General features: G+C 57.0%; 3 long non-coding RNA genes and 15 other non-coding genes across 21 annotated transcripts; 6 read left to right on the forward strand and 12 right to left on the reverse strand.

Moving 5' to 3' along the window:
- Positions 1–1588: 1588 nt before the first annotated feature.
- On the reverse strand, positions 1589–6352 carry LOC148001768 (uncharacterized). Of its 2 annotated transcripts, XR_015635615.1 has the most exons (4): positions 4762–6352; positions 4214–4388; positions 3370–3427; positions 1589–2044 (listed from the first exon to the last, which is right to left on the reverse strand). It is a non-coding gene; the product is annotated as an uncharacterized LOC148001768 (long non-coding RNA). The 2 variants fall into 2 exon arrangements; XR_015635614.1 differs by lacking the exons at positions 4214–4388; positions 4762–6352 and having other exon boundaries at positions 3370–3452.
- On the reverse strand, positions 6281–6352 carry Trnae-cuc (transfer RNA glutamic acid (anticodon CUC)). The gene has a single exon. It is a non-coding gene; the product is annotated as a tRNA-Glu (tRNA).
- A 431-nt stretch (positions 6353–6783) lies between these two features.
- On the reverse strand, positions 6784–6855 carry Trnag-ucc (transfer RNA glycine (anticodon UCC)). Its single transcript has one exon. It is a non-coding gene; the product is annotated as a tRNA-Gly (tRNA).
- A 466-nt stretch (positions 6856–7321) lies between these two features.
- Positions 7322–7393, reverse strand: Trnad-guc (transfer RNA aspartic acid (anticodon GUC)). Its single transcript has one exon. It is a non-coding gene; the product is annotated as a tRNA-Asp (tRNA).
- A 575-nt stretch (positions 7394–7968) lies between these two features.
- Positions 7969–8051, forward strand: Trnal-cag (transfer RNA leucine (anticodon CAG)). The gene has a single exon. It is a non-coding gene; the product is annotated as a tRNA-Leu (tRNA).
- Positions 8052–8923: 872 nt separating this feature from the next.
- On the forward strand, positions 8924–8994 carry LOC134481685 (transfer RNA glycine (anticodon GCC)). The gene has a single exon. It is a non-coding gene; the product is annotated as a tRNA-Gly (tRNA).
- A 1667-nt stretch (positions 8995–10661) lies between these two features.
- Positions 10662–13941, reverse strand: LOC148001773 (uncharacterized). 3 transcript variants are annotated; one of them, XR_015635616.1, is made up of 4 exons: positions 13793–13941; positions 13220–13394; positions 12376–12433; positions 10662–11117 (listed from the first exon to the last, which is right to left on the reverse strand). It is a non-coding gene; the product is annotated as an uncharacterized LOC148001773 (long non-coding RNA). The 3 variants fall into 3 exon arrangements; XR_015635617.1 differs by having other exon boundaries at positions 13775–13890; XR_015635618.1 differs by having other exon boundaries at positions 13574–13805.
- A 1353-nt stretch (positions 13942–15294) lies between these two features.
- Positions 15295–15366, reverse strand: Trnae-cuc (transfer RNA glutamic acid (anticodon CUC)). Its single transcript has one exon. It is a non-coding gene; the product is annotated as a tRNA-Glu (tRNA).
- A 431-nt stretch (positions 15367–15797) lies between these two features.
- On the reverse strand, positions 15798–15869 carry Trnag-ucc (transfer RNA glycine (anticodon UCC)). Its single transcript has one exon. It is a non-coding gene; the product is annotated as a tRNA-Gly (tRNA).
- Positions 15870–16335: 466 nt separating this feature from the next.
- Positions 16336–16407, reverse strand: Trnad-guc (transfer RNA aspartic acid (anticodon GUC)). Its single transcript has one exon. It is a non-coding gene; the product is annotated as a tRNA-Asp (tRNA).
- A 576-nt stretch (positions 16408–16983) lies between these two features.
- On the forward strand, positions 16984–17066 carry Trnal-cag (transfer RNA leucine (anticodon CAG)). The gene has a single exon. It is a non-coding gene; the product is annotated as a tRNA-Leu (tRNA).
- Positions 17067–17930: 864 nt separating this feature from the next.
- On the forward strand, positions 17931–18001 carry Trnag-gcc (transfer RNA glycine (anticodon GCC)). Its single transcript has one exon. It is a non-coding gene; the product is annotated as a tRNA-Gly (tRNA).
- Positions 18002–19743: 1742 nt separating this feature from the next.
- On the reverse strand, positions 19744–23131 carry LOC148001779 (uncharacterized). The gene is made up of 4 exons (XR_015635619.1): positions 22842–23131; positions 22273–22447; positions 21429–21486; positions 19744–20164 (listed from the first exon to the last, which is right to left on the reverse strand). It is a non-coding gene; the product is annotated as an uncharacterized LOC148001779 (long non-coding RNA).
- A 1230-nt stretch (positions 23132–24361) lies between these two features.
- Positions 24362–24433, reverse strand: Trnae-cuc12 (transfer RNA glutamic acid (anticodon CUC) 12). The gene has a single exon. It is a non-coding gene; the product is annotated as a tRNA-Glu (tRNA).
- A 431-nt stretch (positions 24434–24864) lies between these two features.
- Positions 24865–24936, reverse strand: Trnag-ucc8 (transfer RNA glycine (anticodon UCC) 8). The gene has a single exon. It is a non-coding gene; the product is annotated as a tRNA-Gly (tRNA).
- A 466-nt stretch (positions 24937–25402) lies between these two features.
- Trnad-guc15 (transfer RNA aspartic acid (anticodon GUC) 15) lies at positions 25403–25474 on the reverse strand. Its single transcript has one exon. It is a non-coding gene; the product is annotated as a tRNA-Asp (tRNA).
- Positions 25475–26050: 576 nt separating this feature from the next.
- Positions 26051–26133, forward strand: Trnal-cag12 (transfer RNA leucine (anticodon CAG) 12). Its single transcript has one exon. It is a non-coding gene; the product is annotated as a tRNA-Leu (tRNA).
- An 864-nt stretch (positions 26134–26997) lies between these two features.
- Trnag-gcc6 (transfer RNA glycine (anticodon GCC) 6) lies at positions 26998–27068 on the forward strand. The gene has a single exon. It is a non-coding gene; the product is annotated as a tRNA-Gly (tRNA).
- Positions 27069–27418: the final 350 nt, after the last annotated feature.

Raw genomic sequence — 27418 nt, forward strand, 5'->3', positions numbered from 1 at the left:
CCAGTGTGTCAACTCTACAGTGCTGCCAAACACCGCTTCACTTCTCCTATCTGTGTCTTCAGTGTGCCACAGCACCACTGTCCGCGCCCTCCAACCTACACACTCACCTGTGCACATCTCTCACTTTGCCATCCCATACACTCCTCCCTCTCTGCTCAGTCGATGCACTCCGCGCCTAAGCGCCTAAGCGCCTCCGAGCATGTGCACAGAAACACAGAGAGGGAGAGAGAGAGACTGTCTCTTCCCAGAGAAACTGTTCTCTCTCTCTTTTATCTCTCTCTCTCTCTCTCTCTCTCTCTCTCTCTCTCTCTCTCACCCACACACACACACAAACACACACACAGATATGGAAGAAGGGAAGACAGACACAGAATACTCCCTCCCATGCGCGCCCATGCCCTTAGATTCCCTCATTCAGAGAGAAGAGTAAGAGAGAGACATAGAGGAAGAGAGGCACACACAAAGAGCACACACAGAGAGAAACGAAAGAAAGAGGGACAAACACACACTCGCCTGCGCACGCACGCATAACACGGACTCCAGAGGCACAAGGGCACACAGTTGATTCCATGTTCCTCCATGCTAAGCCCTCCCTCACTGAACGGTCCCTCAGTGACCAATACTGATGTGTACCCATGGTTGTTATGCTGCTGCTGCTGCTGCTGCTGCTGCTGCTGCTGCTGCTGCTGCTGCAGCTCCTGCTGCTGCTGCTGCTGCTGCTGCTGCAGCTCCTGCTGCTGCTGCTGCTGCTGCCGCCGCCGCCGCCGCCGCCACCGCCAGTGGGAATGGTGATGATGATGATGGGCTTGGTGGAACAGGCTGCTTGACCCATCTCCAGGGTCCTATACCCATTTTTGAGTAAAGACCAGGACCAAAACTTAATTGTGCTGGCTCTTGTTGTGATCAACCTCTGTGACCGAAGGTAAATTGGGGCGAGAATGGCTTATTTCTTCTTATAGCTCATGAGTACCACCCTGGGAGAAGTGGGGAGGACTGGAGGCGGGAGGGGGTGTGTTGGTATGGGTGGTGTGGTGTAAAGGATCTGAGGGCTTCGTGGTTGGTGGACCCAGAGGCAGGAACTTATGCAGAAGCTGTGCATGAGTTCAGCCTCTTCATTCTCTTATCCACCCCAGGACCACCTGCCTGGCGATTGGCACCATTCAGCCATCCCAGCCCATCCCCACCCCCACTCTCCTGCTGGTCACTTGGGGATCCAGACAACCATATCCCCCACACTTGGCTATACCCAGCACCTGAGGAGGGAATCTCCCCGATTCAAAGTCCCTCTTCCCAGATGTGCGCTGGTTTATGCCAACTTGACCAGAACAGACCAGCACAGTTGAGCCCCTTCCAACCTGGCACACAAACGGTTCCCTCATTGTGCCAGAACCTTTTCTTTCCTGCTCTGCCCCAGGAGCTCATCTGAATGCGATCCTCACCATATGAATATGCGCGACCTTTGTCCAACAGTCTATAACCATTCAAACCTTCAAGATCGTCTCCTTAAAACACCCAGAGACTCTTATCGAGGTCAAAGCCCCAATCCCTCCTCAAACCCCTGGTAGTTTAACTGTGTAGACTGTTGGCTCCTTGAATAACATTTTTTTTTCCTTTCGAGATAAACACGAGGGGAGCAAAGAAGAATCAGGGTACAGGCACAAAACTAAAAGCAAATCAAAACCGACGTCTAATTCTCAAATCCCATAGTCTCACGTCTTGTTTTCGCTTGCTCTGTTGTGAGCTGCAAAAGGCTCCAAGGGTCCCTTGGAGCATAGGCAGTGTGTCTGTCTGCTGTGGATCCTTTGGCTCCGTGGGCTCCAAGCCAGGCTGCTTCTCTCCTTAGCGGTTGTCCCTCGGTAGGGATGTCTCCAAGACTCTCACCTCCAAAGGTGACACAGCCTAGGCTGTGCTCTCTTTAGGGCCTCTGCCCCTGACACGGGGGGAGCCAAGCCTGGGCTGCTCCCAGGGACACGGCCCCCCTCCTGTTTTGTGGCTTCTTCTTTCTTCTGCCCTGTTTTTCTTCCACCCTTTCAACACCCTCATACTAGAGAAGAGAGAAAAGGGGTTAAAGAGATAAGGACAGGTTCCCAGAATGAGACCCTGGCCAGGAGGGCAACGTTCTACTTACACTACTTCCCGCTGATTGAGGGAGCCAATTTCTCTGGGAGAGTTCAATATTGGTTGTCAGGATTTCCATGTTGTTACTGCTACTTCTACTGCTTCTGCTACGACTGACACTATTGTCCTCCTCCTCCTCGTCCTCTTCCTCCTCTGCCTCCAGCTCTTCCTCCTCTTCCTCCTCCTCCGCCTCCTCCACTTCTTCCTCCTCCTCTTCCTTCTCCCCCTCTTCCTCCACCTCCTCTCCCTCCTCTTTGTTTTCCTGCTGCTCCTCCTCCTCCACCTACTCCTCCTCCTCCTCTTCCTCATTTTCCTCCTACTCCTCTTCCTTCTCCCCCTCTTCCTCCTCCTCCTCCTCCTCCTTTTTCTCCTCCTCCTCCTGCCGCCGCTGCTGCTCCCCTTCCTCCACTTTCTCCTCCTCCTCCTTCTCCTCCTCCTCCCCCTCTCCTCTTCCTCCTCCTCCCTCTCCTCTTCCTCCTCCTGCTGCTGGGATTGCTGCTCCCCTTCCTCCACTTTTTCCTCCTCCTCCTCCTCCTCCTCCTCTTCCTCCTCCTCCTCCTCATCCTCATCCCCCTCCTCCTTGGACAAATCCATTGTGCAAAAATATTTCATAAACCTTGATTCCAGAAACAAACAAACAACAACACACCCTGCTCTTTGGGCCCTAACAGTCGCCCAATATTTCAGCAGCTGCCAAAATCCTGCCGGTGCAAGAGCACATCATGGACAGCAGCCCCTTAGCCCCACACCTGGCATGAAAGGGATCTCTCTGGTGGGTTTTTGTTTTTTGTTGTTGTTGTTGTTGTTTTGGGTTTGTTTGTTTTATTTTTATTTTTTGGTTCTTGTTGTTGTTGTTTTAGATCCATGATTCCAAAATGGTCACTACACCTTTCTGTGTCACTGGGGCTCCCAGTCCAACTGGTCCTGCACCTTCACTAATGTCCTCTATCAGCTTCCCCTTCCTGGACTCCAGTCCTGCCGAGCATCCCAGCTCCTCACCTGCTCCCAGTGATCCCTCCCTTCATGCGTTCCATCCATCCCAGCCTGGCTGGCTCCTGCACATTCTCAAATGCCTGACTAGCGTGAGATGCAGTCTAGGCACCTATGCAACACAGCATCTGTATGTTGACCTTCAGGAAATACTCCCAGAGGGTTTCACCCGGGTCATGCTGCTGTCTCGTTAATCATGGCTACTTTCTCAGCTCCAGTTGAACAACATCAATGATTGTCCACGCTGAGGCGAGGTCTCACCTTGGTGGATCCAGTCTCCTGCTCATTAGTCACAGATGATTCTCCAGCCCGGGCTGACCTGGAACACAGATTCTTAACTCAGAACACCGAATGGCCCCAGCAGAGTCTATCAGGGACTCCCAAGCTGCCCTCTGAGTGGGTGTGGGATGGGATGAAAATGAAAACAACCTCATGAGCACCACCTCAGTCTGGTCATCTGCATGGCTCTCAAGACTCCCTTCCAAGCTCCCTCAGGAGAGCACAGAGAGCTCGGGACCTCCAACTTGGAGCCTTTCCAGCCCAGAGGTCAAAGTCCCTCCACGATCCCCAAAGAGGTAGCTCATCAGGTCTGTCCCAGTAATGCCCCACTCCTGGTACCGATTTCAGTCCGAGCTAGACTTTGTAAGCTTGTGATCAGACGCTGTGGCTAAAAGCAACTTGGACAGAGAAGAGTTGATCTCGCCTTAAGGCTGCCACCTAAGTCCCTCCCAGAGGGAAGCCCCAGTAGGAACCCAGAAGCAGGAAGCCATGCAGAAGTTGTCCGTGGTGGGCCTTTCCCTCCAGGCTGGCTTGCTGCTCCTGCTTTCTTCACAGCTCCAAGAGGAATGTGGATATGCTTTGCAGACAGCACAGATGTCCCGCCTCAACGAACTGAACTGAACCTCCCTCCAACTGCCAGCCCCAGAACATCATACTTATTCATCGTCACACAAAACTTGTTGGATCTCTTCTTTTTCCTCTGCCGAGGAGGCTAAAACAGGTTCCCCGCATCCCAAAGCCCCCAGCCCTGTGTACATATTTCATGAAGGAAAACATCAGGTCCCTGCAACTTTCCTCCTAACTGTGTACTGTTGGCAGTACCTACTTGAGAATGTCAAGGGTTCTGGGTGCTCCAGAACCGTCTTGTGACCCCAGAAGTAGCGCCAAAGCTGCAAAGCCCCCTCGTCCAAACAACCACATAGTTGAGAGGAGAGCATCTCCGTCTTCTACAAGGATGTCTTCAGCGTCAAAGAACTTGCTGAAAACAACCGATGCCTACCCTAGAGACAGTGAAAAACAACGATTTCGTTGTTGTTTTTTTGTTTTACTCTAGGTATCACGAGTGCACCGGAATTCCAGGACGCCAGAACACCTGCGCGGGAGTGTCAGGTCCTGACTTCAACACCCCAACCCCAACACCCACACCATCGCTACCTTCAGTGGGCTGCTCCGCAGCCAGCCATCGCTGACTGGTCCGGACCCTACCGCGCAGACTTTGCCAGCAGGCGCATGCTAGTGTGATCCTCCTCTGGACGAAGCCCAAGCAGAACAGAGGCACATGCGGATCTTTGCGATCCGCAAGCTCCCCACTCCCACACCCACCCTCACCCCGTCCCCACGCCCCTGTTGGGACACCTGCTGGCGAAGGCTTGCCTGCTGTCTGTTTGGCGCAGCCTCCTCCTCTCGCCCGGCGGCTGCCCGGGGACCGGCCGAACAGTCCCTTCCCGGATGCCCTTAGACTCTGGTGCCTCCCGGTGCCCACGAACCGGAGCCCTTCAGGTGGCAGAAGTGGGCTGGAGTCCGGTCCGGATAAGCATTGTCTGGGCTGCCCCCAGGATCTGCTGGCACTCTCACAAGGCTGCTAGCCATTGAGGTGGAGCTCAGTCCCCAGCTCAGCGCTCAGAATCCGACACTGTTTCCGCGCTGCCTGGCAGGGTCAAGGCGGAGGGATCCGGGCAGGGAGTGATTACCGGTGTGCCAAGGTTACTTTACTGATTCACATCCGCCACTGCAGCAGGCGACACAAGGGTCCTGAGAAACGGTGGCATTACGACCGCCCGCCACGGCCTCTGCTCGACTTAAACGGCCCTTGGGGGCTTTCTGGGAAATCCTGGCTCGCGACGCCCACTGTCGGTCCCTGGGAAGCTGGGTGCGAGAACCAAGCCAGGTGCTTCTGGCTCTGCCGGGAGCATCTGGTTCTCAATAAAACCTGCCCACAGGAACCCCTTCCGATCCTGCAAACATCCCCCTCTCGGTGCCACCACCACCGCCAAGCCCAGCACCAGCACCGTATTCCATTCACCTATAGATTTTCTACCTCCTAAAGATTTTACAAGAACATAAAACAAACAAAAAAAATGTGTGTATGTGTGTTCTTCAGTATATACTATCACACATATTTATACATGTTTGTATCTATACATACATCATATATAAACAAGTCTAATGTGCGTGCGTGTGTGTGTGTGTGTGTGTGTGCGTGTGTGTGTGTGTGTGTGAAATGAAAGAATTCGCTACCGATGTTTGAACTGGACGCTCCTTTGTGACTATTTCGGAAAGCTCACTGGGACCACCCTGTCATGCACGCGATGCACGCTAGGCGTGTCAATCAGGTGATACAGGTTATGCATTCGAGGTAGGTGCGACAGGAGGAGCGGGCTAGCCAGAGGGTTTGTTGGAGAGGTAAGAGCAGGCGATCAGGAGATGGAGTGGTGTTGAGATTCCCTCGGTGGACGAGTGTTTGTGATCCGGGCGGTGTGTGAGAAAGCTCGGCTTGTGATGGTGGCAGGTGAGAGGTCTGGGCTCCAGGGCAAGCAAGGAGTCTGAGCTGGGGAAGTGCAAAGTTGGCGTGTGGTGTCAGAGAGGCTGGTCCGGGATGTTAAGGTAGGCATGGTGCAGCCAGGGAGACTCTTAGGCAGAAGACGGTTCTGTGGTACTGGGTGATGGGTTTCTGGAAAGAAAGAGGAAAAGGGAAAGGGGGTGGAGGGAGAGTGAGAGAGAGAGAGAGAGAGAGAGAGAGAGAGAGAGAGAGAGAGAGAGAGAGAGAGAGAGAAATATGGAGGGGAGATGTGGAGTTGTGGTCTTGGTCTGTGTAGCTCATGTACAAACAAAAGGGTCACTCAAAAGGGGTCAGGGTGGTGAGGTGGGAAGTGGAGGGACTAAGAAGAGAGGCTTCCCTGACCGGGAATCGAACCCGGGCCGCGGCGGTGAGAGCGCCGAATCCTAACCACTAGACCACCAGGGAGCGTGGGTCCCATGCTCACGGCTATCAACTCCTGGAAACAGACAGACACACACCCTCTCGGCCACCAGGGCAGACATGCTGCCTGCCTGCCGGCCTGCCCGCCTGCCCGTCTCCTCATACCCGGCCGCCTGATGCATGCTAAGGCCTTAGGAGGCTGGCGTTCTCGATTCTCTCTTGGCCCTGGCCCTGGCCCTGGCGCTGGGCTGCCACTTGCCCCCTGGCCTCTGCCGCTTCCACAGCCATCACGGTGCGACTTCGGGGACTAGAAACTTGCCCCTGCCGCTTCTCCTCCCGGTGCCCACTACCTGAAAAGGTCTGGCGCTTTCCGATCTTCCCTGCCTACAGTAGAGCCTGGGCCCCAGCTCGGCGGAGCCAGGCAGGGCCCGGGTGGGCGCGTCCTGGGTGAGGACCTTGGCAAAAGTTGGGCACGCTGCGTTGGCCGGGAATCGAACCCGGGTCAACTGCTTGGAAGGCAGCTATGCTCACCACTATACCACCAACGCCGCACAGCCGGACCCACACCCCCACGTCGCCGCCGACTGCCACCACACGGCGCCCAGCGCCCTCGACGCCGCCTACCTCTTACTTGCCTGCGCACCGCACGCACGCACGGGGGACGCCCCAACCACGAACACACCCACGGCTCCTCCTCTCCGCGCTCTTCCTCGGCCTCCCACGCGCGCCTCTCACATGTTCACGCCTTTCCAATGGGGCGCTCCCGTCTCCTGGCTGCTGCAAGACGGCGCGCTAGCCCAGGCCAGTGCGCCAGGGACCGCTCCGGGCAGGCCGCCACCCTGAGCGGCCCGGGCGCCGGTGGAGTCGGCAGAAAAGGGGTTTGAGGGCTCCGGAGAGGCTTTGCTGGAGATTATGGGGCTCGGCGGGCTGACGTGGGTCTGGGTCTGCGCGTGGGGCGTGGGTGGAAGGGCTAGCGCCCGCGGGCCACCTAGGTGTCCAAAAAGGACATCATGTCTCCCCGTCGGCGAATCGAACCCCGGTCTCCCGCGTGACAGGCGGGGATACTCACCACTATACTAACGAGGACGACGACAGCCACAAACACACGCACTCCGTGCCCGTCTACCACGCCAGGGAAGAACCACAGGCGTCCGTCTCCCCAACGACCACCTCTTGCTCTGCACTGCACCGCAACCCAAAAGACCCCGAAACCCGGCGTCAACACCAGGACCCCGACCCGCAGCCCCGCCAGACCACCGTGTCGCCGGACCCCTGTCCCCGCCGGGCTGGAGACCCGGCCTCTAAGCCACCGGTGCCGAGTGCGAGTGGTTGCGGGCAACACTCGCCGTGTCAGGACGAGAGGCTGGTGCCACACACCCGGGCCGCCCTGCGTGCTGTGGGGACAGACAGGGGGCCTGCAGGCCGGGGATCCGGCCCGGGACCTGGAGGTACTCTGGCGCCTAGCAGCGTCCCGTCGTCGGTGCTCTTCTGGCAAGGTAAAGTTCGGCGGGCGAGGCCCGCAGCTCGAGCACCCAGACGCGGCCAGACGAGGCCAGACGGGCGCCTGCCCCGGCGCGCCGTCCGCTGAAGCCCGCTTGCGCGCGCCTGGGCGCCGGTCGCCGGTCGCCTGCGAGGCGAGCGGTCTACGCCCCAGACCTGCTGTCAGGATGGCCGAGCGGTCTAAGGCGCTGCGTTCAGGTCGCAGTCTCCCCTGGAGGCGTGGGTTCGAATCCCACTCCTGACAAGCTTGCCTTTTGACACTCCACCGCACTCCATCCCACCGCGAAAGACCCGACTCCGAAGCCTTCCCTCACAGACCTGCATCTGCAGGAGAGCCCTCCCCTCAACACCAACCAACCTCTGCCGTTGGGGAGCGGGGGCGGGGGGTGGTCGTGTTGCGTCGGGTGGGAGAAGGTCGAGTGAGTAGGAGATAGGACCTGAGCACCCGGGTGACCAGCCAGCCGGGTGCCAGCGCCTTCTGTCCACAGCAAACCTCTGGGGGCCCCGAGTTTCAATCCAGCACACCGAAGCCCTGGCCTCCTCGAAGGACCCTGTGCCCGCACTACAACAAGCTCTCCTCGCTCGCTTCCCACGAGTGTGCACACACCAGACACGCGCCAGGAGCGCGCGTAGGAGCGCGCCAGATACGTGCCAGTCAGTGGCTTCCAGGCGAGGCGAGGTACACACCCCACGACCTCAGCTAGAGGCCTGGACACTCCTCGTCCCCTCTGTCTGACCCAATTGGCCTCTCCTGACCGCTGATCCATCCATCTTTCCACCCATGCATCATTCCATCCATGAGTCCTTCCGAACAACCAGATATACAACAATGGAACCGTCCGACCGACCGTCCGTCCGTCTGTCCGTCCCTGCGTGCATCCACGCAAACAAAGGTCCATCCATCTATCTATCCATCGATCTATCGATCCATGCATCGATCCATGCATCGATCCATCCATCCATCCATCCATCCTTCCATCCATCCATCCATCCATCCATCCATCCATCCATCCATCCATCCATCCATCCAGGCGGGCAGCCAGCATTCGGAGCTAGGGTTCCTGGAGTGGCAGCAAGGGCAGGCTGTGAGAGCATCAGGTAGTAAGTGTGTTCAGGGCATGGGTGGTTCAGTGGTAGAATTCTCGCCTGCCACGCGGGAGGCCCGGGTTCGATTCCCGGCCCATGCAGAGTCCAGTCCCTTTTGGTCCTCACGCGCACCTTCCCTTCGCCCACCCTGGGCCGCACAGGGACAATCAATCACAGGACACTCCAGTGTGTCAACTCTACAGTGCTGCCAAACACCGCTTCACTTCTCCTATCTGTGTCTTCAGTGTGCCACAGCACCACTGTCCGCGCCCTCCAACCTACACACTCACCTGTGCACATCTCTCACTTTGCCATCCCATACACTCCTCCCTCTCTGCTCAGTCGATGCACTCCGCGCCTAAGCGCCTAAGCGCCTCCGAGCATGTGCACAGAAACACAGAGAGGGAGAGAGAGAGACTGTCTCTTCCCAGAGAAACTGTTCTCTCTCTCTTTTATCTCTCTCTCTCTCTCTCTCTCTCTCTCTCTCTCTCTCTCTCTCTCTCACCCACACACACACACAAACACACACAGAGATATGGAAGAAGGGAAGACAGACACAGAATACTCCCTCCCATGCGCGCCCATGCCCTTAGATTCCCTCATTCAGAGAGAAGAGTAAGAGAGAGACATAGAGGAAGAGAGGCACACACAAAGAGCACACACAGAGAGAAACGAAAGAAAGAGGGACAAACACACACTCGCCTGCGCACGCACGCATAACACGGACTCCAGAGGCACAAGGGCACACAGTTGATTCCATGTTCCTCCATGCTAAGCCCTCCCTCACTGAACGGTCCCTCAGTGACCAATACTGATGTGTACCCATGGTTGTTATGCTGCTGCTGCTGCTGCTGCTGCTGCTGCTGCTGCTGCTGCAGCTCCTGCTGCTGCTGCTGCTGCTGCAGCTCCTGCTGCTGCTGCTGCTGCTGCTGCCGCCGCCGCCGCCGCCGCCACCGCCAGTGGGAATGGTGATGATGATGATGGGCTTGGTGGAACAGGCTGCTTGACCCATCTCCAGGGTCCTATACCCATTTTTGAGTAAAGACCAGGACCAAAACTTAATTGTGCTGGCTCTTGTTGTGATCAACCTCTGTGACCGAAGGTAAATTGGGGCGAGAATGGCTTATTTCTTCTTATAGCTCATGAGTACCACCCTGGGAGAAGTGGGGAGGACTGGAGGCGGGAGGGGGTGTGTTGGTATGGGTGGTGTGGTGTAAAGGATCTGAGGGCTTCGTGGTTGGTGGACCCAGAGGCAGGAACTTATGCAGAAGCTGTGCATGAGTTCAGCCTCTTCATTCTCTTATCCACCCCAGGACCACCTGCCTGGCGATTGGCACCATTCAGCCATCCCAGCCCATCCCCACCCCCACTCTCCTGCTGGTCACTTGGGGATCCAGACAACCATATCCCCCACACTTGGCTATACCCAGCACCTGAGGAGGGAATCTCCCCGATTCAAAGTCCCTCTTCCCAGATGTGCGCTGGTTTATGCCAACTTGACCAGAACAGACCAGCACAGTTGAGCCCCTTCCAACCTGGCACACAAACGGTTCCCTCATTGTGCCAGAACCTTTTCTTTCCTGCTCTGCCCCAGGAGCTCATCTGAATGCGATCCTCACCATATGAATATGCGCGACCTTTGTCCAACAGTCTATAACCATTCAAACCTTCAAGATCGTCTCCTTAAAACACCCAGAGACTCTTATCGAGGTCAAAGCCCCAATCCCTCCTCAAACCCCTAGTAGTTTAACTGTGTAGACTGTTGGCTCCTTGAATAACATTTTTTTTTCCTTTCGAGATAAACACGAGGGGAGCAAAGAAGAATCAGGGTACAGGCACAAAACTAAAAGCAAATCAAAACCGACGTCTAATTCTCAAATCCCATAGTCTCACGTCTTGTTTTCGCTTGCTCTGTTGTGAGCTGCAAAAGGCTCCAAGGGTCCCTTGGAGCATAGGCAGTGTGTCTGTCTGCTGTGGATCCTTTGGCTCCGTGGGCTCCAAGCCAGGCTGCTTCTCTCCTTAGCGGTTGTCCCTCGGTAGGGATGTCTCCAAGACTCTCACCTCCAAAGGTGACACAGCCTAGGCTGTGCTCTCTTTAGGGCCTCTGCCCCTGACACGGGGGGAGCCAAGCCTGGGCTGCTCCCAGGGACACGGCCCCCCTCCTGTTTTGTGGCTTCTTCTTTCTTCTGCCCTGTTTTTCTTCCACCCTTTCAACACCCTCATACTAGAGAAGAGAGAAAAGGGGTTAAAGAGATAAGGACAGGTTCCCAGAATGAGACCCTGGCCAGGAGGGCAACGTTCTACTTACACTACTTCCCGCTGATTGAGGGAGCCAATTTCTCTGGGAGAGTTCAATATTGGTTGTCAGGATTTCCATGTTGTTACTGCTACTTCTACTGCTTCTGCTACGACTGACACTATTGTCCTCCTCCTCCTCTGCCTCCAGCTCTTCCTCCTCTTCCTCCTCCTCCGCCTCGTCCACTTCCTCCTCCTCCTCTTCCTTCTCCCCCTCTTCCTCCACCTCCTCTCCCTCCTCTTTGTTTTCCTGCTGCTCCTCCTCCTCCACCTACTCCTCCTCCGCTTCCTCATTTTCCTCCTCCTCTTCCTTCTCCCCCTCTTTCTCCTCCTCCTCTCCCTCTCTTGCTTTTACTGCTGGTCCTCCTCCTCCTCCTTTTTCTCCTCCTCCTGCTGCTGCTGCTGCTGCTCCCCTTCCTCCACTTTCTCCTCTTCCTCCTCCTCCTCCTTCTCCTCCTCCTCCTCCTCCTCCTCCACCTCATCCTCATCCTCATCCCCCTCCTCCTTGGACAAATCCATTGTGCAAAAATATTTCATAAACCTTGATTCCAGAAACAAACAAACAACAACACACCCTGCCTCTTTGGGCCCTAACAGTCGCCCAATATTTCAGCAGCTGCCAAAATCCTGCCGGTGCAAGAGCACATCATGGACAGCAGCCCCTTAGCCCCACACCTGGCATGAAAGGGATCTCTCTGGTGGGTTTTTGTTTTTTGTTGTTGTTGTTGTTGTTGTTGTTGTTTTGGGTTTGTTTGTTTTATTTTTTTTTTTTTGGTTCTTGTTGTTGTTGTTTTAGATCCATAATTCCAAAATGGTCACTACACCTTTCTGTGTCACTGGGGCTCCCAGTCCAACTGGTCCTGCACCTTCACTAATGTCCTCTATCAGCTTCCCCTTCCTGGACTCCAGTCCTGCCGAGCATCCCAGCTCCTCACCTGCTCCCAGTGATCCCTCCCTTCATGCGTTCCATCCATCCCAGCCTGGCTGGCTCCTGCACATTCTCAAATGCCTGACTAGGGTGAGATGCAGTCTAGGCACCTATGCAACACAGCATCTGTATGTTGACCTTCAGGAAATACTCCCAGAGGGTTTCACCCGGGTCATGCTGCTGTCTCGTTAATCATGGCTACTTTCTCAGCTCCAGTTGAACAACATCAATGATTGTCCACGCTGAGGCGAGGTCTCACCTTGGTGGATCCAGTCTCCTGCTCATTAGTCACAGATGATTCTCCAGCCCGGGCTGACCTGGAACACAGATTCTTAACTCAGAACACCGAATGGCCCCAGCAGAGTCTATCAGGGACTCCCAAGCTGCCCTCTGAGTGGGTGTGGGATGGGATGAAAATGAAAACAACCTCATGAGCACCACCTCAGTCTGGTCATCTGCATGGCTCTCAAGACTCCCTTCCAAGCTCCCTCAGGAGAGCACAGAGAGCTCGGGACCTCCAACTTAGAGCCTTTCCAGCCCAGAGGTCAAAGTCCCTCCACGATCCCCAAAGAGGTAGCTCATCAGGTCTGTCCCAGTAATACCCCACTCCTGGTACCGATTTCAGTCCGAGCTAGACTTTGTAAGCTTGTGATCAGACGCTGTGGCTAAAAGCAACTTGGACAGAGAAGAGTTGATCTCGCCTTAAGGCTGCCACCTAAGTCCCTCCCAGAGGGAAGCCCCAGTAGGAGCCCAGAAGCAGGAAGCCATGCAGAAGTTGTCCGTGGTGGGCTTTTCCCTCCAGGCTGGCTTGCTGCTCCTGCTTTCTTCACAGTTCCAAGAGGAATGTGGATATGCTTTGCAGACAGCACAGATGTCCCGCCTCAACGAACTGAACTGAACCTCCCTCCAACTGCCAGCCCCAGAACATCATACTTATTCATCGTCACACAAAACTTGTTGGATCTCTTCTTTTTCCTCTGCCGAGGAGGCTAAAACAGGTTCCCCGCATCCCAAAGCCCCCAGCCCTGTGTACATATTTCATGAAGGAAAACATCAGGTCCCTGCAACTTTCCTCCTAACTGTGTACTGTTGGCAGTACCTACTTGAGAATGCCAAAGGTTCTGGGTGCTCCAGGACCGTCTTGTGACCCCAGAAGTAGCGCCAAAGCTGCAAAGCCCCCTCGGCCAAACAACCACATAGTTGAGAGGAGAGCATCTCCATCTTCTACAAGGATGTCTTCAGTGTCAAAGAACTTGCTGAAAACAATCGATGCCTACCCTAGAGACAGTGAAAAACAACGATTTCGTTGTTGTTTTTTTTTTTTTTTTTTTTTTGTTTTGTTTTGTTTTACTCTAGGTATCACGAGTGCACCGGAATTCCAGGACGCCAGAACACCTGCGCGGGAGTGTCAGGTCCTGACTTCAACACCCCAACCCCAACACCCACACCATCGCTACCTTCAGTGGGCTGCTCCGCAGCCAGCCATCGCTGACTGGTCTGGACCCTACCGCGCAGACTTTGCCAGCAGGCGCATGCTAGTGTGATCCTCCTCTGGACGAAGCCCAAGCAGAACAGAGGCACATGCGGATCTTTGCGATCCGCAAGCTCCCCACTCCCACACCCACCCTCACCCCGTCCCCACGCCCCTGTTGGGACACCTGCTGGCGAAGGCTTGCCTGCTGTCTGTTTGGCGCAGCCTCCTCCTCTCGCCCGGCGGCTGCCCGGGGACCGGCCGAACAGTCCCTTCCCGGATGCCCTTAGACTCTGGTGCCTCCCGGTGCCCACGAACCGGAGCCCTTCAGGTGGCAGAAGTGGGCTGGAGTCCGGTCCGGATAAGCATTGTCTGGGCTGCCCCAAGGATCTGCTGGCACTCTCACAAGGCTGCTAGCCATTGAGGTGGAGCTCAGTCCCCAGCTCAGCGCTCAGAATCCGACACTGTTTCCGCGCTGCCTGGCAGGGTCAAGGCGGAGGGATCCGGGCAGGGAGTGATTACCGGTGTGCCAAGGTTACTTTACTGATTCACATCCGCCACTGCAGCAGGCGACACAAGGGTCCTGAGAAACGGTGGCATTACGACCGCCCGCCACGGCCTCTGCTCGACTTAAACCGCCCTTGGGGGCTTTCTGGGAAATCCTGGCTCGCGACGCCCACTGTCGGTCCCTGGGAAGCTGGGTGCGAGAACCAAGCCAGGTGCTTCTGGCTCTGCCGGGAGCATCTGGTTCTCAATAAAACCTGCCCACAGGAACCCCTTCCGATCCTGCAAACATCCCCCTCTCCGTGCCACCACCACCGCCAAGCCCAGCACCAGCACCGTATTCCATTCACCTATAGATTTTCTACCTCCTAAAGATTTTACAAGAACATAAAACAAACAAAAAAAAATGTGTGTATGTGTGTTCTTCAGTATATACTATCACACATATTTATACATGTTTGTATCTATACATACATCATATATAAACAAGTCTAATGTGCGTGCGTGTGTGTGTGTGTGTGTGCGTGTGTGTGTGTGTGTGTGAAATGAAAGAATTCGCTACCGATGTTTGAACTGGACGCTCCTTTGTGACTATTTCGGAAAGCTCACTGGGACCACCCTGTCATGCACGCGATGCACGCTAGGCGTGTCAATCAGGTGATACAGGTTATGCATTCGAGGTAGGTGCGACAGGAGGAGCGGGCTAGCCAGAGGGTTTGTTGGAGAGGTAAGAGCAGGCGATCAGGAGATGGAGTGGTGTTGAGATTCCCTCGGTGGACGAGTGTTTGTGATCCGGGCGGTGTGTGAGAAAGCTCGGCTTGTGATGGTGGCAGGTGAGAAGTCTGGGCTCCAGGGCAAGCAAGGAGTCTGAGCTGGGGAAGTGCAAAGTTGGCGTGTGGTGTCAGAGAGGCTGGTCCGGGATGTTAAGGTAGGCATGGTGCAGCCAGGGAGACTCTTAGGCAGAAGACGGTTCTGTGGTACTGGGTGATGGGTTTCTGGAAAGAAAGAGGAAAAGGGAAAGGGGGTGGAGGGAGAGAGAGAGAGAGAGAGAGAGAGAGAGAGAGAGAGAGAGAGAGAGAGAGAAATATGGAGGGGAGATGTGGAGTTGTGGTCTTGGTCTGTGTAGCTCATGTACAAACAAAAGGGTCACTCAAAAGGGGTCAGGGTGGTGAGGTGGGAAGTGGAGGGACTAAGAAGAGAGGCTTCCCTGACCGGGAATCGAACCCGGGCCGCGGCGGTGAGAGCGCCGAATCCTAACCACTAGACCACCAGGGAGCGTGGGTCCCATGCTCACGGCTATCAACTCCTGGAAACAGACAGACACACACCCTCTCGGCCACCAGGGCAGACATGCTGCCTGCCTGCCGGCCTGCCCGCCTGCCCGTCTCCTCATACCCGGCCGCCTGATGCATGCTAAGGCCTTAGGAGGCTGGCGTTCTCGATTCTCTCTTGGCCCTGGCCCTGGCCCTGGCGCTGGGCTGCCACTTGCCCCCTGGCCTCTGCCGCTTCCACAGCCAGCACCGTGCGACTTCGGGGACTAGAAACTTGCCCCTGCCGCTTCTCCTCCCGGTGCCCACTACCTGAAAAGGTCTGGCGCTTTCCGATCTTCCCTGCCTACAGTAGAGCCTGGGCCCCAGCTCGGCGGAGCCAGGCAGGGCCCGGGTGGGCGCGTCCTGGGTGAGGACCTTGGCAAAAGTTGGGCAAGCTGCGTTGGCCGGGAATCGAACCCGGGTCAACTGCTTGGAAGGCAGCTATGCTCACCACTATACCACCAACGCCGCACAGCCGGACCCACACCCCCACGTCGCCGCCGACTGCCACCACACGGCGCCCAGCGCCCTCGACGCCGCCTACCTCTTACTTGCCTGCGCACCGCAGGCACGCACGGGGGACGCCCCAACCACGAACACACCCACGGCTCCTCCTCTCCGCGCTCTTCCTCGGCCTCCCACGCGCGCCTCTCACATGTTCACGCCTTTCCAATGGGGCGCTCCCGTCTCCTGGCTGCTGCAAGACGGCGCGCTAGCCCAGGCCAGTGCGCCAGGGACCGCTCCCGGCAGGCCGCCACCCTGAGCGGCCCGGGCGCCGGTGCAGTCGGCAGAAAAGGGGTTTGAGGGCTCCGGAGAGGCTTTGCTGGAGATTATGGGGCTCGGCGGGCTGACGTGGGTCTGGGTCTGCGCGTGGGGCGTGGGTGGAAGGGCTAGCGCCCGCGGGCCACCTAGGTGTCCAAAAAGGACATCATGTCTCCCCGTCGGGGAATCGAACCCCGGTCTCCCGCGTGACAGGCGGGGATACTCACCACTATACTAACGAGGACGACGACAGCCACAAACACACGCACTCCGTGCCCGTCTACCACGCCAGGGAAGAACCACAGGCGTCCGTCTCCCCCAACGACCACCTCTTGCTCTGCACTGCACCGCAACCCAAAAGACCCCGAAACCCGGCGTCAACACCAGGACCCCGACCCGCAGCCCCGCCAGACCACCGTGTCGCCGGACCCCTGTCCCCGCCGGGCTGGAGACCCGGCCTCTAAGCCACCGGTGCCGAGTGCGAGTGGTTGCGGGCAACACTCGCCGTGTCAGGACGAGAGGCTGGTGCCACACACCCGGGCCGCCCTGCGTGCTGTGGGGACAGACAGGGGGCCTGCAGGCCGGGGATCCGGCCCGGGACCTGGAGGTACTCTGGCGCCTAGCAGCGTCCCGTCGTCGGTGCTCTTCTGGCAAGGTAAAGTTCGGCGGGCGAGGCCCGCAGCTCGAGCACCCAGACGCGGCCAGACGAGGCCAGACGGGCGCCTGCCCCGGCGCGCCGTCCGCTGAAGCCCGCTTGCGCGCGCCTGGGCGCCGGTCGCCGGTCGCCTGCGAGGCGAGCGGTCTACGCCCCAGACCTGCTGTCAGGATGGCCGAGCGGTCTAAGGCGCTGCGTTCAGGTCGCAGTCTCCCCTGGAGGCGTGGGTTCGAATCCCACTCCTGACAAGCTTGCCTTTTGACACTCCACCGCACTCCATCCCACCGCGAAAGACCCGACTCCGAAGCCTTCCCTCACAGACCTGCATCTGCAGGAGAGCCCTCCCCTCAACACCAACCAACCTCTGCCGTTGGGGAGCGGGGGCGGGGGGTGGTCGTGTTGCGTCGGGTGGGAGAAGGTCGAGTGAGTAGGAGATAGGACCTGAGCACCCGGGTGACCAGCCAGCCGGGTGCCAGCGCCTTCTGTCCACAGCAAACCTCTGGGGGCCCCGAGTTTCAATCCAGCACACCGAAGCCCTGGCCTCCTCGAAGGACCCTGTGCCCGCACTACAACAAGCTCTCCTCGCTCGCTTCCCACGAGTGTGCACACACCAGACACGCGCCAGGAGCGCGCGTAGGAGCGCGCCAGATACGTGCCAGTCAGTGGCTTCCAGGCGAGGCGAGGTACACACCCCACGATCTCAGCTAGAGGCCTGGACACTCCTCGTCCCCTCTGTCTGACCCAATTGGCCTCTCCTGACCGCTGATCCATCCATCTTTCCACCCATGCATCATTCCATCCATGAGTCCTTCCGAACAACCAGATATACAACAATGGAACCGTCCGACCGACCGTCCGTCCGTCTGTCCGTCCCTGCGTGCATCCACGCAAACAAAGGTCCATCCATCTATCTATCCATCGATCTATCGATCCATGCATCGATCCATGCATCGATCCATCCATCCATCCATCCATCCTTCCATCCATCCATCCATCCATCCATCCATCCATCCATCCATCCATCCAGGCGGGCAGCCAGCATTCGGAGCTAGGGTTCCTGGAGTGGCAGCAAGGGCAGGCTGTGAGAGCATCAGGTAGTAAGTGTGTTCAGGGCATGGGTGGTTCAGTGGTAGAATTCTCGCCTGCCACGCGGGAGGCCCGGGTTCGATTCCCGGCCCATGCAGAGTCCAGTCCCTTTTGGTCCTCACGCGCACCTTCCCTTCGCCCACCCTGGGCCGCACAGGGACAATCAATCACAGGACACTCCAGTGTGTCAACTCTACAGTGCTGCCAAACACCGCTTCACTTCTCCTATCTGTGTCTTCAGTGTGCCACAGCACCACTGTCCGCGCCCTCCAACCTACACACTCACCTGTGCACATCTCTCACTTTGCCATCCCATACACTCCTCCCTCTCTGCTCAGTCGATGCACTCCGCGCCTAAGCGCCTAAGCGCCTCCGAGCATGTGCACAGAAACACAGAGAGGGAGAGAGAGAGACTGTCTCTTCCCAGAGAAACTGTTCTCTCTCTCTTTTATCTCTCTCTCTCTCTCTCTCTCTCTCTCTCTCTCTCTCTCTCTCTCACCCACACACACACACAAACACACACACAGATATGGAAGAAGGGAAGACAGACACAGAATACTCCCTCCCATGCCCGCCCATGCCCTTAGATTCCCTCATTCAGAGAGAAGAGTAAGAGAGAGACATAGAGGAAGAGAGGCACACACAAAGAGCACACACAGAGAGAAACGAAAGAAAGAGGGACAAACACACACTCGCCTGCGCACGCACGCATAACACGGACTCCAGAGGCACAAGGGCACACAGTTGATTCCATGTTCCTCCATGCTAAGCCCTCCCTCACTGAACGGTCCCTCAGTGACCAATACTGATGTGTACCCATGGTTGTTATGCTGCTGCTGCTGCTGCTGCTGCTGCTGCAGCTCCTGCTGCTGCTGCTGCTGCTGCAGCTCCTGCTGCTGCTGCTGCTGCTGCAGCTCCTGCTGCTGCTGCTGCTGCTGCAGCTCCTGCTGCTGCTGCTGCTGCTGCTGCCGCCGCCGCCGCCGCCGCCACCGCCAGTGGGAATGGTGATGATGATGATGGGCTTGGTGGAACAGGCTGCTTGACCCATCTCCAGGGTCCTATACCCATTTTTGAGTAAAGACCAGGACCAAAACTTAATTGTGCTGGCTCTTGTTGTGATCAACCTCTGTGACCGAAGGTAAATTGGGGCGAGAATGGCTTATTTCTTCTTATAGCTCATGAGTACCACCCTGGGAGAAGTGGGGAGGACTGGAGGCGGGAGGGGGTGTGTTGGTATGGGTGGTGTGGTGTAAAGGATCTGAGGGCTTCGTGGTTGGTGGACCCAGAGGCAGGAACTTATGCAGAAGCTGTGCATGAGTTCAGCCTCTTCATTCTCTTATCCACCCCAGGACCACCTGCCTGGCGATTGGCACCATTCAGCCATCCCAGCCCATCCCCACCCCCACTCTCCTGCTGGTCACTTGGGGATCCAGACAACCATATCCCCCACACTTGGCTATACCCAGCACCTGAGGAGGGAATCTCCCCGATTCAAAGTCCCTCTTCCCAGATGTGCGCTGGTTTATGCCAACTTGACCAGAACAGACCAGCACAGTTGAGCCCCTTCCAACCTGGCACACAAACGGTTCCCTCATTGTGCCAGAACCTTTTCTTTCCTGCTCTGCCCCAGGAGCTCATCTGAATGCGATCCTCACCATATGAATATGCGCGACCTTTGTCCAACAGTCTATAACCATTCAAACCTTCAAGATCGTCTCCTTAAAACACCCAGAGACTCTTATCGAGGTCAAAGCCCCAATCCCTCCTCAAACCCCTAGTAGTTTAACTGTGTAGACTGTTGGCTCCTTGAATAACATTTTTTTTTCCTTTCGAGATAAACACGAGGGGAGCAAAGAAGAATCAGGGTACAGGCACAAAACTAAAAGCAAATCAAAACCGACGTCTAATTCTCAAATCCCATAGTCTCACGTCTTGTTTTCGCTTGCTCTGTTGTGAGCTGCAAAAGGCTCCAAGGGTCCCTTGGAGCATAGGCAGTGTGTCTGTCTGCTGTGGATCCTTTGGCTCCGTGGGCTCCAAGCCAGGCTGCTTCTCTCCTTAGTGGTTGTCCCTCGGTAGGGATGTCTCCAAGACTCTCACCTCCAAAGGTGACACAGCCTAGGCTGTGCTCTCTTTAGGGCCTCTGCCCCTGACACGGGGGGAGCCAAGCCTGGGCTGCTCCCAGGGACACGGCCCCCCTCCTGTTTTGTGGCTTCTTCTTTCTTCTGCCCTGTTTTTCTTCCACCCTTTCAACACCCTCATACTAGAGAAGAGAGAAAAGGGGTTAAAGAGATAAGGACAGGTTCCCAGAATGAGACCCTGGCCAGGAGGGCAACGTTCTACTTACACTACTTCCCGCTGATTGAGGGAGCCAATTTCTCTGGGAGAGTTCAATATTGGTTGTCAGGATTTCCATGTTGTTACTGCTACTTCTACTGCTTCTGCTACGACTGACACTATTGTCCTCCTCCTCCTCTGCCTCCAGCTCTTCCTCCTCTTCCTCCTCCTCCGCCTCGTCCACTTCTTCCTCCTCCTCTTCCTTCTCCCCCTCTTCCTCCACCTCCTCTCCCTCCTCTTTGTTTTCCTGCTGCTCCTCCTCCTCCACCTACTCCTCCTCCGCTTCCTCATTTTCCTCCTCCTCTTCCTTCTCCCCCTCTTTCTCCTCCTCCTCTCCCTCTCTTGCTTTTACTGCTGGTCCTCCTCCTCCTCCTTTTTCTCCTCCTCCTGCTGCTGCTGCTGCTGCTCCCCTTCCTCCACTTTCTCCTCTTCCTCCTCCTCCTCCTTCTCCTCCTCCTCCTCCTCCTCCTCCACCTCATCCTCATCCTCATCCCCCTCCTCCTTGGACAAATCCATTGTGCAAAAATATTTCATAAACCTTGATTCCAGAAACAAACAAACAACAACACACCCTGCCTCTTTGGGCCCTAACAGTCGCCCAATATTTCAGCAGCTGCCAAAATCCTGCCGGTGCAAGAGCACATCATGGACAGCAGCCCCTTAGCCCCACACCTGGCATGAAAGGGATCTCTCTGGTGGGTTTTTGTTTTTTGTTGTTGTTGTTGTTGTTGTTGTTGTTGTTGTTGTTTTGGGTTTGTTTGTTTTATTTTTTTTTTGGTTCTTGTTGTTGTTGTTTTAGATCCATGATTCCAAAATGGTCACTACACCTTTCTGTGTCACTGGGGCTCCCAGTCCAACTGGTCCTGCACCTTCACTAATGTCCTCTATCAGCTTCCCCTTCCTGGACTCCAGTCCTGCCGAGCATCCCAGCTCCTCACCTGCTCCCAGTGATCCCTCCCTTCATGCGTTCCATCCATCCCAGCCTGGCTGGCTCCTGCACATTCTCAAATGCCTGACTAGGGTGAGATGCAGTCTAGGCACCTATGCAACACAGCATCTGTATGTTGACCTTCAGGAAATACTCCCAGAGGGTTTCACCCGGGTCATGCTGCTGTCTCGTTAATCATGGCTACTTTCTCAGCTCCAGTTGAACAACATCAATGATTGTCCACGCTGAGGCGAGGTCTCACCTTGGTGGATCCAGTCTCCTGCTCATTAGTCACAGATGATTCTCCAGCCCGGGCTGACCTGGAACACAGATTCTTAACTCAGAACACCGAATGGCCCCAGCAGAGTCTATCAGGGACTCCCAAGCTGCCCTCTGAGTGGGTGTGGGATGGGATGAAAATGAAAACAACCTCATGAGCACCACCTCAGTCTGGTCATCTGCATGGCTCTCAAGACTCCCTTCCAAGCTCCCTCAGGAGAGCACAGAGAGCTCGGGACCTCCAACTTAGAGCCTTTCCAGCCCAGAGGTCAAAGTCCCTCCACGATCCCCAAAGAGGTAGCTCATCAGGTCTGTCCCAGTAATACCCCACTCCTGGTACCGATTTCAGTCCGAGCTAGACTTTGTAAGCTTGTGATCAGACGCTGTGGCTAAAAGCAACTTGGACAGAGAAGAGTTGATCTCGCCTTAAGGCTGCCACCTAAGTCCCTCCCAGAGGGAAGCCCCAGTAGGAGCCCAGAAGCAGGAAGCCATGCAGAAGTTGTCCGTGGTGGGCTTTTCCCTCCAGGCTGGCTTGCTGCTCCTGCTTTCTTCACAGTTCCAAGAGGAATGTGGATATGCTTTGCAGACAGCACAGATGTCCCGCCTCAACGAACTGAACTGAACCTCCCTCCAACTGCCAGCCCCAGAACATCATACTTATTCATCGTCACACAAAACTTGTTGGATCTCTTCTTTTTCCTCTGCCGAGGAGGCTAAAACAGGTTCCCCGCATCCCAAAGCCCCCAGCCCTGTGTACATATTTCATGAAGGAAAACATCAGGTCCCTGCAACTTTCCTCCTAACTGTGTACTGTTGGCAGTACCTACTTGAGAATGCCAAAGGTTCTGGGTGCTCCAGGACCGTCTTGTGACCCCAGAAGTAGCGCCAAAGCTGCAAAGCCCCCTCGGCCAAACAACCACATAGTTGAGAGGAGAGCATCTCCATCTTCTACAAGGATGTCTTCAGTGTCAAAGAACTTGCTGAAAACAATCGATGCCTACCCTAGAGACAGTGAAAAACAACGATTTCGTTGTTGTTTTTTTTTTTTTTTTTTGTTTTGTTTTGTTTTACTCTAGGTATCACGAGTGCACCGGAATTCCAGGACGCCAGAACACCTGCGCGGGAGTGTCAGGTCCTGACTTCAACACCCCAACCCCAACACCCACACCATCGCTACCTTCAGTGGGCTGCTCCGCAGCCAGCCATCGCTGACTGGTCTGGACCCTACCGCGCAGACTTTGCCAGCAGGCGCATGCTAGTGTGATCCTCCTCTGGACGAAGCCCAAGCAGAACAGAGGCACATGCGGATCTTTGCGATCCGCAAGCTCCCCACTCCCACACCCACCCTCACCCCGTCCCCACGCCCCTGTTGGGACACCTGCTGGCGAAGGCTTGCCTGCTGTCTGTTTGGCGCAGCCTCCTCCTCTCGCCCGGCGGCTGCCCGGGGACCGGCCGAACAGTCCCTTCCCGGATGCCCTTAGACTCTGGTGCCTCCCGGTGCCCACGAACCGGAGCCCTTCAGGTGGCAGAAGTGGGCTGGAGTCCGGTCCGGATAAGCATTGTCTGGGCTGTCCCCAGGATCTGCTGGCACTCTCACAAGGCTGCTAGCCATTGAGGTGGAGCTCAGTCCCCAGCTCAGCGCTCAGAATCCGACACTGTTTCCGCGCTGCCTGGCAGGGTCAAGGCGGAGGGATCCGGGCAGGGAGTGATTACCGGTGTGCCAAGGTTACTTTACTGATTCACATCCGCCACTGCAGCAGGCGACACAAGGGTCCTGAGAAACGGTGGCATTACGACCGCCCGCCACGGCCTCTGCTCGACTTAAACCGCCCTTGGGGGCTTTCTGGGAAATCCTGGCTCGCGACGCCCACTGTCGGTCCCTGGGAAGCTGGGTGCGAGAACCAAGCCAGGTGCTTCTGGCTCTGCCGGGAGCATCTGGTTCTCAATAAAACCTGCCCACAGGAACCCCTTCCGATCCTGCAAACATCCCCCTCTCGGTGCCACCACCACCGCCAAGCCCAGCACCAGCACCGTATTCCATTCACCTATAGATTTTCTACCTCCTAAAGATTTTACAAGAACATAAAACAAACAAAAAAAAATGTGTGTATGTGTGTTCTTCAGTATATACTATCACACATATTTATACATGTTTGTATCTATACATACATCATATATAAACAAGTCTAATGTGCGTGCGTGTGTGTGTGTGTGTGTGCGTGCGTGTGTGTGTGTGTGTGTGAAATGAAAGAATTCGCTACCGATGTTTGAACTGGACGCTCCTTTGTGACTATTTCGGAAAGCTCACTGGGACCACCCTGTCATGCACGCGATGCACGCTAGGCGTGTCAATCAGGTGATACAGGTTATGCATTCGAGGTAGGTGCGACAGGAGGAGCGGGCTAGCCAGAGGGTTTGTTGGAGAGGTAAGAGCAGGCGATCAGGAGATGGAGTGGTGTTGAGATTCCCTCGGTGGACGAGTGTTTGTGATCCGGGCGGTGTGTGAGAAAGCTCGGCTTGTGATGGTGGCAGGTGAGAGGTCTGGGCTCCAGGGCAAGCAAGGAGTCTGAGCTGGGGAAGTGCAAAGTTGGCGTGTGGTGTCAGAGAGGCTGGTCCGGGATGTTAAGGTAGGCATGGTGCAGCCAGGGAGACTCTTAGGCAGAAGACGGTTCTGTGGTACTGGGTGATGGGTTTCTGGAAAGAAAGAGGAAAAGGGAAAGGGGGTGGAGGGAGAGTGAGAGAGAGAGAGAGAGAGAGAGAGAGAGAGAGAGAGAGAGAGAGAGAGAGAGAGAGAGAAATATGGAGGGGAGATGTGGAGTTGTGGTCTTGGTCTGTGTAGCTCATGTACAAACAAAAGGGTCACTCAAAAGGGGTCAGGGTGGTGAGGTGGGAAGTGGAGGGACTAAGAAGAGAGGCTTCCCTGACCGGGAATCGAACCCGGGCCGCGGCGGTGAGAGCGCCGAATCCTAACCACTAGACCACCAGGGAGCGTGGGTCCCATGCTCACGGCTATCAACTCCTGGAAACAGACAGACACACACCCTCTCGGCCACCAGGGCAGACATGCTGCCTGCCTGCCGGCCTGCCCGCCTGCCCGTCTCCTCATACCCGGCCGCCTGATGCATGCTAAGGCCTTAGGAGGCTGGCGTTCTCGATTCTCTCTTGGCCCTGGCCCTGGCCCTGGCGCTGGGCTGCCACTTGCCCCCTGGCCTCTGCCGCTTCCACAGCCATCACGGTGCGACTTCGGGGACTAGAAACTTGCCCCTGCCGCTTCTCCTCCCGGTGCCCACTACCTGAAAAGGTCTGGCGCTTTCCGATCTTCCCTGCCTACAGTAGAGCCTGGGCCCCAGCTCGGCGGAGCCAGGCAGGGCCCGGGTGGGCGCGTCCTGGGTGAGGACCTTGGCAAAAGTTGGGCACGCTGCGTTGGCCGGGAATCGAACCCGGGTCAACTGCTTGGAAGGCAGCTATGCTCACCACTATACCACCAACGCCGCACAGCGGGACCCACACCCCCACGTCGCCGCCGACTGCCACCACACGGCGCCCAGCGCCCTCGACGCCGCCTACCTCTTACTTGCCTGCGCACCGCACGCACGCACGGGGGACGCCCCAACCACGAACACACCCACGGCTCCTCCTCTCCGCGCTCTTCCTCGGCCTCCCACGCGCGCCTCTCACATGTTCACGCCTTTCCAATGGGGCGCTCCCGTCTCCTGGCTGCTGCAAGACGGCGCGCTAGCCCAGGCCAGTGCGCCAGGGACCGCTCCCGGCAGGCCGCCACCCTGAGCGGCCCGGGCGCCGGTGCAGTCGGCAGAAAAGGGGTTTGAGGGCTCCGGAGAGGCTTTGCTGGAGATTATGGGGCTCGGCGGGCTGACGTGGGTCTGGGTCTGCGCGTGGGGCGTGGGTGGAAGGGCTAGCGCCCGCGGGCCACCTAGGTGTCCAAAAAGGACATCATGTCTCCCCGTCGGGGAATCGAACCCCGGTCTCCCGCGTGACAGGCGGGGATACTCACCACTATACTAACGAGGACGACGACAGCCACAAACACACGCACTCCGTGCCCGTCTACCACGCCAGGGAAGAACCACAGGCGTCCGTCTCCCCCAACGACCACCTCTTGCTCTGCACTGCACCGCAACCCAAAAGACCCCGAAACCCGGCGTCAACACCAGGACCCCGACCCGCAGCCCCGCCAGACCACCGTGTCGCCGGACCCCTGTCCCCGCCGGGCTGGAGACCCGGCCTCTAAGCCACCGGTGCCGAGTGCGAGTGGTTGCGGGCAACACTCGCCGTGTCAGGACGAGAGGCTGGTGCCACACACCCGGGCCGCCCTGCGTGCTGTGGGGACAGACAGGGGGCCTGCAGGCCGGGGATCCGGCCCGGGACCTGGAGGTACTCTGGCGCCTAGCAGCGTCCCGTCGTCGGTGCTCTTCTGGCAAGGTAAAGTTCGGCGGGCGAGGCCCGCAGCTCGAGCACCCAGACGCGGCCAGACGAGGCCAGACGGGCGCCTGCCCCGGCGCGCCGTCCGCTGAAGCCCGCTTGCGCGCGCCTGGGCGCCGGTCGCCGGTCGCCTGCGAGGCGAGCGGTCTACGCCCCAGACCTGCTGTCAGGATGGCCGAGCGGTCTAAGGCGCTGCGTTCAGGTCGCAGTCTCCCCTGGAGGCGTGGGTTCGAATCCCACTCCTGACAAGCTTGCCTTTTGACACTCCACCGCACTCCATCCCACCGCGAAAGACCCGACTCCGAAGCCTTCCCTCACAGACCTGCATCTGCAGGAGAGCCCTCCCCTCAACACCAACCAACCTCTGCCGTTGGGGAGCGGGGGCGGGGGGTGGTCGTGTTGCGTCGGGTGGGAGAAGGTCGAGTGAGTAGGAGATAGGACCTGAGCACCCGGGTGACCAGCCAGCCGGGTGCCAGCGCCTTCTGTCCACAGCAAACCTCTGGGGGCCCCGAGTTTCAATCCAGCACACCGAAGCCCTGGCCTCCTCGAAGGACCCTGTGCCCGCACTACAACAAGCTCTCCTCGCTCGCTTCCCACGAGTGTGCACACACCAGACACGCGCCAGGAGCGCGCATAGGAGCGCGCCAGATACGTGCCAGTCAGTGGCTTCCAGGCGAGGCGAGGTACACACCCCACGACCTCAGCTAGAGGCCTGGACACTCCTCGTCCCCTCTGTCTGACCCAATTGGCCTCTCCTGACCGCTGATCCATCCATCTTTCCACCCATGCATCATTCCATCCATGAGTCCTTCCGAACAACCAGATATACAACAATGGAACCGTCCGACCGACCGTCCGTCCGTCTGTCCGTCCCTGCGTGCATCCACGCAAACAAAGGTCCATCCATCTATCTATCCATCGATCTATCGATCCATGCATCGATCCATGCATCGATCCATCCATCCATCCATCCATCCTTCCATCCATCCATCCATCCATCCATCCATCCATCCATCCATCCATCCAGGCGGGCAGCCAGCATTCGGAGCTAGGGTTCCTGGAGTGGCAGCAAGGGCAGGCTGTGAGAGCATCAGGTAGTAAGTGTGTTCAGGGCATGGGTGGTTCAGTGGTAGAATTCTCGCCTGCCACGCGGGAGGCCCGGGTTCGATTCCCGGCCCATGCAGAGTCCAGTCCCTTTTGGTCCTCACGCGCACCTTCCCTTCGCCCACCCTGGGCCGCACAGGGACAATCAATCACAGGACACTCCAGTGTGTCAACTCTACAGTGCTGCCAAACACCGCTTCACTTCTCCTATCTGTGTCTTCAGTGTGCCACAGCACCACTGTCCGCGCCCTCCAACCTACACACTCACCTGTGCACATCTCTCACTTTGCCACAGCACCACTGTCCGCGCCCTCCAACCTACACACTCACCTGTGCACATCTCTCACTTTGCCATCCCATACACTCCTCCCTCTCTGCTCAGTCGATGCACTCCGCGCCTAAGCGCCTAAGCGCCTCCGAGCATGTGCA

This window comes from Rattus norvegicus, chromosome 13 (assembly GCF_021556685.1).
Source record: "Rattus norvegicus strain SHRSP/BbbUtx chromosome 13, alternate assembly SHRSP_T2T, whole genome shotgun sequence".
NCBI lineage: Eukaryota > Metazoa > Chordata > Mammalia > Rodentia > Muridae > Rattus > Rattus norvegicus.